Genomic DNA, 8,753 nt, shown 5'->3' on the forward strand with positions numbered 1-8,753 from the left:
TGCCCCTGATTATCTGTATTCAATACCAAAAAGCTCCCCAGAATAAAATAAGGTTGCCTTTCTACTTTATCTGAATGACTGAGGGGTCTATCCCTTTTTCATTGTATTAAGGAGACAGAAGTCTGGGGAGTCAGTGACACTGCCCATATCTCTTTTCCGCTGTGTTAAAGATGCTACAGGGAGCGCAGGGGAAGTGGTAGGCCCAGCTTCCAGGCACCAAGAGCTTAGCCAAGTGGTCACCTTGACGAGTAGTGGAGAGAACATTTGTGGCTTAACATTGTTACTTACCTTGCATTTGTTTTAAGTGAATGTCCTCTTCCCCACTGTCAAGTAACATCTCTAATTGTGCTTACAGGTCAAAGAGATTCAGTGGAAAAATAGGCTCTCATCCACCGTGGTTTTGAATAGATGACAGATCCAAACAGGTCCTAAGAATGTGAATGTGGCAGTGGGGCACAGGTGATATAAGGTGTTATAACTCCCCTGAGTAATGTCCCCCTGGGCTCATTTTCCCAACTCACACAAAGCACTGGCAGGTTGGATTCCTAGGAGGCAATGACAACTCCTATTTGCCCCAGAATCCTACAGGGTAGCCTGAGGGACCGAGGATTCTCATCCAGTCATTCATGACTCCCCATCTAATGTACTTTTTCTGGTATCTATTAATCATTCGATATCATTTAGCCAGAGTTAATTAGCTTTGACAACTGGGTATTTACTAAGTAAGCATAGCCAGGAGAGTTGTTATAGAAAGCTACCCTCCAAGGAGTTTGCCATGTGGGAACACACAGAGAACACACGTGGCTCACACCTTCTTGTCCTGAGACTCCTTTTATCCACTCTAGGAGTCCCCAGTAAGTTTGCTTCTGTGTGTGCTTCTGTGCGAAAGGATAGGTCAGTCCCTTGCTTGTAGGACACAATGATCAGCTGCTGGGTCGAATTTGGTGAGCTGCTGGGAACACCCTTCCCCATTTGGCCACGATGTATCTTCAAGTGTTTCACGCTAATTCGATTTATTAACATTTTTCTCTATTACTTTTAAAAATCTAAACAGTCATCAAAATAATATATCAAGCCCTGATTTGTTTGCTATTTCCAAGGTATAAATACACACTGAAAATTTAATAATAAGCTTTCAGGTCAGTTGCTCCCTGGCCCCCGCCCCCGCCCCCACATACACACACTTAGGTCTCTTTGTGCTTATTCTTTGTTGGCCATAGGTGACTGAGGACCCTGTGAGCTCCAGAAGGCCAGAAGAGCCAGCAGAGATCCAGCAAATGGAGTCATCAGCAAAGACCATCAGAGCCTGCAGCAGTATTAGCTGAGTCTGGTAGTTATCCCCAAGGGGCAACCCCCTTGACTTAATCCAGTAGTGAATCAGCCCAGCAGCTGATCATATTTTAGATATGATGCAAATTTTAAAAAACCATTAAAGGGTTAAAGAAAGTAGATTTGGTCGGGGGGGGGGGGGGTGAGTGGGGGGACAGCACTGAGTAATTTTTTTTAAAGGGGGCTGTAGGCCAAATAAGTTTGGGAACCTCTGCTCTAAGGACTCAGTCCTCATTGGCCAGTCCTTCATTACACCTATAATTAAACAATTTATCTGCTTATGTTTGCAAATCAGAACCAACTGTCACAATTTAAGTCACTCATAACTCCTGAACTCAAAGAATGACCCTGTTCAGATGTCCACCTCCATCCATTCCCCCAGGTTCTTGTGGATGACATTTCTGTAACACTTTACAATTTCCACTATTCTTAACATTTTATGAAGTAGGTAGTGCAAATATGTTTATCCCTGTTTAAAAATGAGGAAACTGGGGCTCAGAAAATCTAAGTGCTATTTACACAGGTCCCTCAACTACTAAGTGCCCGAGTCAGGATGCAGATGTAGGTTCTCTTGATTCCAAGTCCTGCTTTCTTTTCCCTATGTTACATTGCTTCTGTGCGGTCAAAAGGTCTCGTTTTGAGTCCTGACTCTCCCACTTACTAGCTCACGAGATCCTAGAAAGGACTTTCAGGATTTACAAAGACTTTGCCAAGAAAATCCCAAATGGAGTCAAAAAGAGTCAGAATGACTGAAAAATGAGTGAACAACAACCGCCATCCCACCTCAAAATAAATGGTTATATATGTATGTATATGTGTATTTGGTTTTTTAATCTATTTGTTCATTTATTTATTTATTTTTAGGAACCTGACCCAACAGTTGTACAAGACCAAAATAACTTACAAACTAACGCCGATCAGTGATTTCCACTGATAACAAGAGAGCTGCTTTCTTAACCCTGCTTTAGGCCACTGGCTTGTGGTCCTGAAGAATTTTTCAGGGCCCTGCAAGGTACCTTTATTGCAGATTGTTAAGGGCAGACAACCTCATCTAATTGATCTTTGTATCTTTTTCTGCCCTCCCTGAGGTCCTCCTCTGATACTTTACTTCTCCTAGCACTAACCTTAGCTTCTGGAAGGCTCTGCTAGAGTACACAGTCCCTGGGGAAGTCCTAGCAAGTTGGAAAGTGTCAAGCAGGCACCTGGGAATGCACTGCATCAAGACCAGTCTAGTCATATTCAGAGGCTCATCACCAGATTCAGCTCAGAATAAATTTTCTGGCCACAGCAAAATAGGGCTGTGACCTGCACTAACTGCAGAAATTAAAGATTCTTGAAGCATGGAAGTATGTAATGACCTTTCTCGGTGTCTAGTCTAATTTGTTAAACAAGAGGTTAGATTGAAAGGAGCTGGGTGAGTGAGCTAAGCTTGGGCAAGAGCTGGCTCAGGTCCAAGGATGTGAAGTCTGATAACATACACACCAGGTGGCTTAAAGGAAACTGTGAGGAATGTCTCCCCTCCTCTACCCCCACTCCCAACCCCTCTTTGATAGGGTATGTGCCAGCATTCCAGAGGCTGATTACTGGTTATCTAGGACCAGAGCAGGCTACTTTACTTAGAGGAGAGGGAGCCATGCTCTGCAATGAAGGAAAAAGGAGACCTAGGAAAGGACAGAAAGGAGGCTGACTTATGGCTATTACTAAGAGAAGGGAAGGAGGGCTACATTCAGCCAATAAATAATAACAATAAAAGCTAACACTTATATAGCACTTACTATGTGCCAGGCACTGTGCTAAGGGATTTACAATTGTGATCTCATTTGATCCCCTCAAGAAACCTGGCAGGTAGGTACTATGGTATTAGGTATCATTTTACAGAAGAGGAAACAGAGGCACACAGAGGTTAAGTGACTTGCCCAGGGTCACTGCACTAGTAAGTTTCTGAGGCTGGATTTGAACTCAGGTCTTCCTGATTTCAGAACCAGCATTCTATCCCCTCCCTACCAATTAAGTGGCTACTAAGTTCGATGAATTGTTAAGCATTGAGGATACAAAACAAGACATAAGACAATCCCTGCTCTCAAGGAGCTCTTGGTCTAATGAATGTAAACAAGCTGTGTGTAGGATAAATAATGAGTTGAGGGAGGAGAAATGAAAAATAATCAACAGAAGGAAAGGACTAGAATTAAGGGGGATTGGGAAAGACTTCCTGTAAAAGGTAGGATTTTAGCTGGGACTTTCAAGTCATCAGAAAGCCAGGGAAGCCAGGAGGCAGAGATGAGGAAGGAAAGCATTCCATTGATGAGGGATAGCCATCGCAAATGCTGAGAATTGAGATGTGAAGTGTCTTGTTCAAGGAAGAGCAAGGGGGCCAGTGTCACTGGATCATGGAGTATGTGTAGTGGTGTAAGGTGGTAAGAAGGCTAGAAAGGTGAGGGGTAAGGGTGGGGGGCGTTAGGGAGGGCAGGTTAAGGACTTTGAACTCCAGAGGGAAACAGATTGACAGTAAAATACTTTAGTAACTAAAGCTTAAAGAGCATGTTTCTGAGTGAGGAATTCTATGTCCCCACCCCACCTCCATCCTGGAATGCTCCCCCTCCTCACCTGGGCCTCTTGTCTTTCTCAGTTTCCTTGAACACTTGGTTCAAATCTCACCTTCTGTAAGAGACCAGTCTGAAGAGCTCCACTTCTACTGGGGGCTTCCCTCGGAGATTATCTTACATCTAAATGGGTATATATCTTGTATGCACATTTTTCCCCCTTGTTGTCTTCCCCCTTTAGATGGTTGGCTCCTGGAGGACGAGACCGTTTTGTTTCATTTTGTTTGTATCCCAAATGTTTGAATAGTGCTTTGCAAATAGTAAGCTCTTAATAAGTGTGTGGTAGTTTCCATTTCTGTGAGGTGGTTCTGTTTCTGTCCTTTTACTGCTGTTTCTTTATATTACTTAATGTTGTCAGCCCTCCAGTCATTTCTACAAGAGATGCTGGGGGAGAGGGAAACTAAGAACTTTTTAAAAATCACAATTTATGAGTTGGAAGGGACCTCATAGAAAACGAGGGTAGTGATTAAGAATTCCTCCTACAACATGCCTCACAGGTGCTCCTCCAGCCTCCGCTCAAAGGCCTCCAATGAGAATCAACCCACTGCCTTCCTTGGCAGCATATACCATTTTTGGATAACTCTGTTAGGCTATTTTTCCCAGTTGTTTAGTCCTTTTAGTCATGTCTGACTCTTTGTGACCCCATTTGGGGTTTTCTTGGCAAAGATACTGGAGTGGTTTGTTATTTCCTTTTCCAGCTCATTTTGCAGGTGAGGAAACTGAGGCAAATAAGGTTAAGTGACTTGTCCAGAGTCTCACAGCTATTAAGTGTATGAGGCCAAATTTGAACTCAGGAGGATGAATATTCTTGACTCCAGGCCCAGAACTCTATCCATTGCACTTTCCCTTATATCAAGCCTAAATCTGTCTATATAATAGCCCTTGTAATACCTGAAGATGAGAATTAACTACTCTTTTAGCCTTCTCTTACTTGAACCACTGTTTCGTTAGGTAATTCTCCTTTGGAATAAAGATGATGGTGGTGGTGGTGGTAATGATGGTGAAGATGATGACGATAACTAGCATTTATATAGAGCTTTTTTTTTTTTGCAAAGTACTTTTACATATTTTGGGAAAACTTCACTTCAAACACCATTTCAGACATTAAACTATTTGTGTGACCCTGAGCAAGTTACAGCCTCTCTGGGCCTGAGCTTCTTTGTCTGAAAAATGGCAATGAAAATAATAAGAATTCTGTTTAACAGGGATGTTGTTGGGACTACATGAGATAATACATGCACAGTACTTTGCAGACCTAGTAGTGCTGTGTAGTTGTTAGCTATTATTACATTGTTGTTTGTCCTTTCCTGAACAGGACCAATGACATCAGGAAGGTGATGTCATACCTTTCAAGTGAATTGGATTTAAGGGAGGCAGTGCTGTCCAAAGTCAACAGCCTCACTCTCTTCAGAGCCATCTGGTCCAGTGGCAAGATATAGATCAGGATGACCAGAGATGTTCCCGGATGCAATGGAAGACCTTGGCCTTTTAAAACTAAGATCTTTCCCAGGTTTCAGTTTGTCTGAGGCAACGCCCATTTGGTGATTAAAGCAAGGTAAGAAATGAAGCAAAAAAAAAAATGGTCCCTTTACCTAGTCCAAAAAAAAATCAATCTGGGAGGGGAAGATCCTCAGGGTTAAAACAGAAACAATTGCTATTTACACTCTGGGCCATCAAAACACAAACAATGACCAAGTGGGGCTTAGGCTAGGACCAATTGTCAGCTGTTAAACCTGAAAATTTTGGTTGAAGGAAACAACAGAGCTAGGTGATAGAAAAATCCATGTTGTTTATTATTTTCCCTTAAAGCATAGCGAAGCTAGCTTACTTGTACGTACAAGGAGTCAGAGCTTAAAACTCTGGCTGCTTGAACAAAGCAATGAGAAAATTTATATGCCTTATTTTAGCAGACCTAGCAAGCCTGTATTACCTCATTTTTTATGACCCCCATGTATGTTTAACCATGATACAAGAAGAGGATTTTCCTTAATGGAAAGAATGTTGACAAAGGTCAGTTAATATTAAGCGAGGTAGTCTCTCTTGGGTTTAGGGTCTCATCCCTTAATGGCTAACAGGTATCTGGCCTTGTTGACAGTGGTAAGGGTATTTCCTGAGCAAACTTTTAGAGAGAACAAAGAAGCGCAGGTCCTGGATCTTCATCCAGTTACTCATTAATTCAGGCTCTGGGTCTAGTTGAAATTAAAAATGATATAAAATAGTATAATATTTTCCACACAGCCAATCAGTGAAAGCCAGAGTGATTTGGATTTAAGGCATGGTTCGTAAAAAAAAAAAGAAATCTAGCCCATAAACCCCCGGATAACTTGCATGTTTTCAGTGATTAAAATTTATATTCCTTTGGGTAGAGCACCCATAGGTAAGGGTCTGATGGTAATAATAAAGATGGTAGACGTTTATATGACTGTAGCATTCCCTAGTGGTGGCCTCTTTAGGACATATTCAGTTGGCATTCTAGTCAAACACATGCATTTCTCCCCTCTTCAAAGCAAGTGCAGACATCATCTGATTAGCTCCTATCAGCCATGATGATTCAGGAATTTGTAGTATGTGCTGACAAAACCTTTTTTCGTTGACTACTTAGTGAGCCAGAACTTTGTGGATATTCTAAAGGAGTGACTGACCCCTTCCTTTCTGATTTAAAAGGATTATTTGGAGCTACATTTGAGAGAGTCAGAAAAGTCAGGGAATCAGGTGGGGAAATAGAGCATGAGCACATGTCCATACTCTTGACTGGAATGCCAACGAAGCGTGTCCTAAGCAGTACATAATGTTTGAAGATCTGCAAAGCACTTCACATATATCGTCTCATCTGATTTCTACAACAACTCTCTGACTTGATTGTTATTATTATTTTCATTGTACCGATGAGGAAACTGAGGCTGAGAGAGTTTAACTAACTCACCTAGAATCACACAGCTAGTAAACATATGAAATGAGAGTCAACACCAGATTTTCCTAACACCCAGTCCAACACTCGATCCACTCTATTGCACTGTTTCTCTAATGGAAACCAGTACTGGGTTTGGCGTCCCAGCTATGCTCTTCACTACCTGTGTGATCTTGGACAAGTTTTGACTTCTCTGGGACTCAGTTGCCTCATCTGTAAAAGTAAGCGGTCGAGTTAGACGACATCTAAGATCCCTCTCACTTCTAAGTCCTGAGGTCATGTGATCAATGATGTATGTCAACGGCCGTAGTGCTCTTGACCATAACATGAGCAGTTGCTGATCAGTAGCAATTTAGGAGAAGGGTAATGGACTCTGATGCTTAGCATAGAGCATATACTACGAGCTTCACAAACAAGATACGTTTGTTGGATAATTGGATAGATGAACAGACAGGCTAGAGTTTGCTAGACCCTGATTAAGCTGAAGGATGCAGTAGCCCTCTTTGTGGCTAGACCACTTTTTGTGACCACACATTGAAGGATGTGCCACTGAAAGGCCACATTAGCTTTCCTAAGAACATTCAGATGTGGCTAGATGGCTCATTGGATAGAGTGCTGGGCCTGGAGTCAAGAGGACATGAGTTCAAATCCAGCCTCAGATACTTACTAGTTGTATGATCCTGGGCGAGTAACTTAACCTGTGTTTGCCTTAATCCACCAGAGAAGGAAATAGCAAACCACTCTAGTATCTTTGCCAAGAAAACCCCATGGACAGTATTGGTCTAATATGGTCCACAGGGTCACAAAGAATTGGACAGATTTAGCAGATTTAGTACTAAAAGGGATCTAGGAGGTAATCTGGTCTGATCCCTCATTTTCTATACATGAGAAATCTAAGGCCTGAAAAGGGGGAAGCGATTTGCCCAAGGTCACACATGTAAGTGTCAGAGGTAGGATCTGAACCCAAGTTCTCTACCTCCAAATCCAGTATTCTTTCCACTGAGCCATGCTCAACGTGTTCTTCTCTTTACTCCTGATTTTAAAATTATTTACCTTTTATGTTGGTTAGGCCACTGATTTTTTTTTAGAAAATAAACAGTCCTCCTGAATCCTACTCAGTTACTTGAACTTTATAAGCAGGTAGCCTAACAGGACAGGGAGTTGAGACCTAGATTCTTATACTATTTCTGCTAATACTTATCTGTGTGACCTTGAATAAATAATTCAACTTCTCTAGACTAATATTTCCCTCATCTGCAAAATAAGAGATATGGGCTAGATCAATGATGTCAAACTCAAAAGCAAACGAGGCCACTACCCTATACATAGGGTCCAAAGCTACATGTTGACTTAGAAAACTACATATTAACATTTCCTATGTTCTATTGTATTTTTCTTTATTTTGTCAAATATTTCCCAATTACAGTGATACAAAATGAAGTGAGCATAACCAGGAGAATATTGTATATACTAACAGCAACATTGTATGATAATCAACTATGAATGACTTAACTCTTCGCAGCAATACAATGATCCAAGACAATTCCAAAGGACTCATGATGAAAAATGCTATCCATATCTAGAGAAAAAACTGAGAGAGTAGATCAAAGAATATTATTCTCACTTTATTTTTGTATGTGTATGGTTTTTTTTCTTTTGGTCCACTTCTTCTTTCACAACATGACTATTATGGAAATATGTTTTACGTAATTGTGTATACATGTGTGTATATATATATGTGTGTATATATATATATAATATCAAATTGCTTATGAGGGAGAAGAGGGAGGGAGGGAGAAAATTTGGAACCCAAAATTGTTTTTAAATGAATGTTAAAATTTGTCTTTACATGTAATTTAAAAAAAATACTATTAAAAATAAAATAAATATTTCCTAATTACATTTTCATCTGGTTC

Source organism: Trichosurus vulpecula, chromosome 1 (assembly GCF_011100635.1).
Source record: "Trichosurus vulpecula isolate mTriVul1 chromosome 1, mTriVul1.pri, whole genome shotgun sequence".
NCBI classification, from domain to species: Eukaryota; Metazoa; Chordata; class Mammalia; order Diprotodontia; family Phalangeridae; genus Trichosurus; species Trichosurus vulpecula.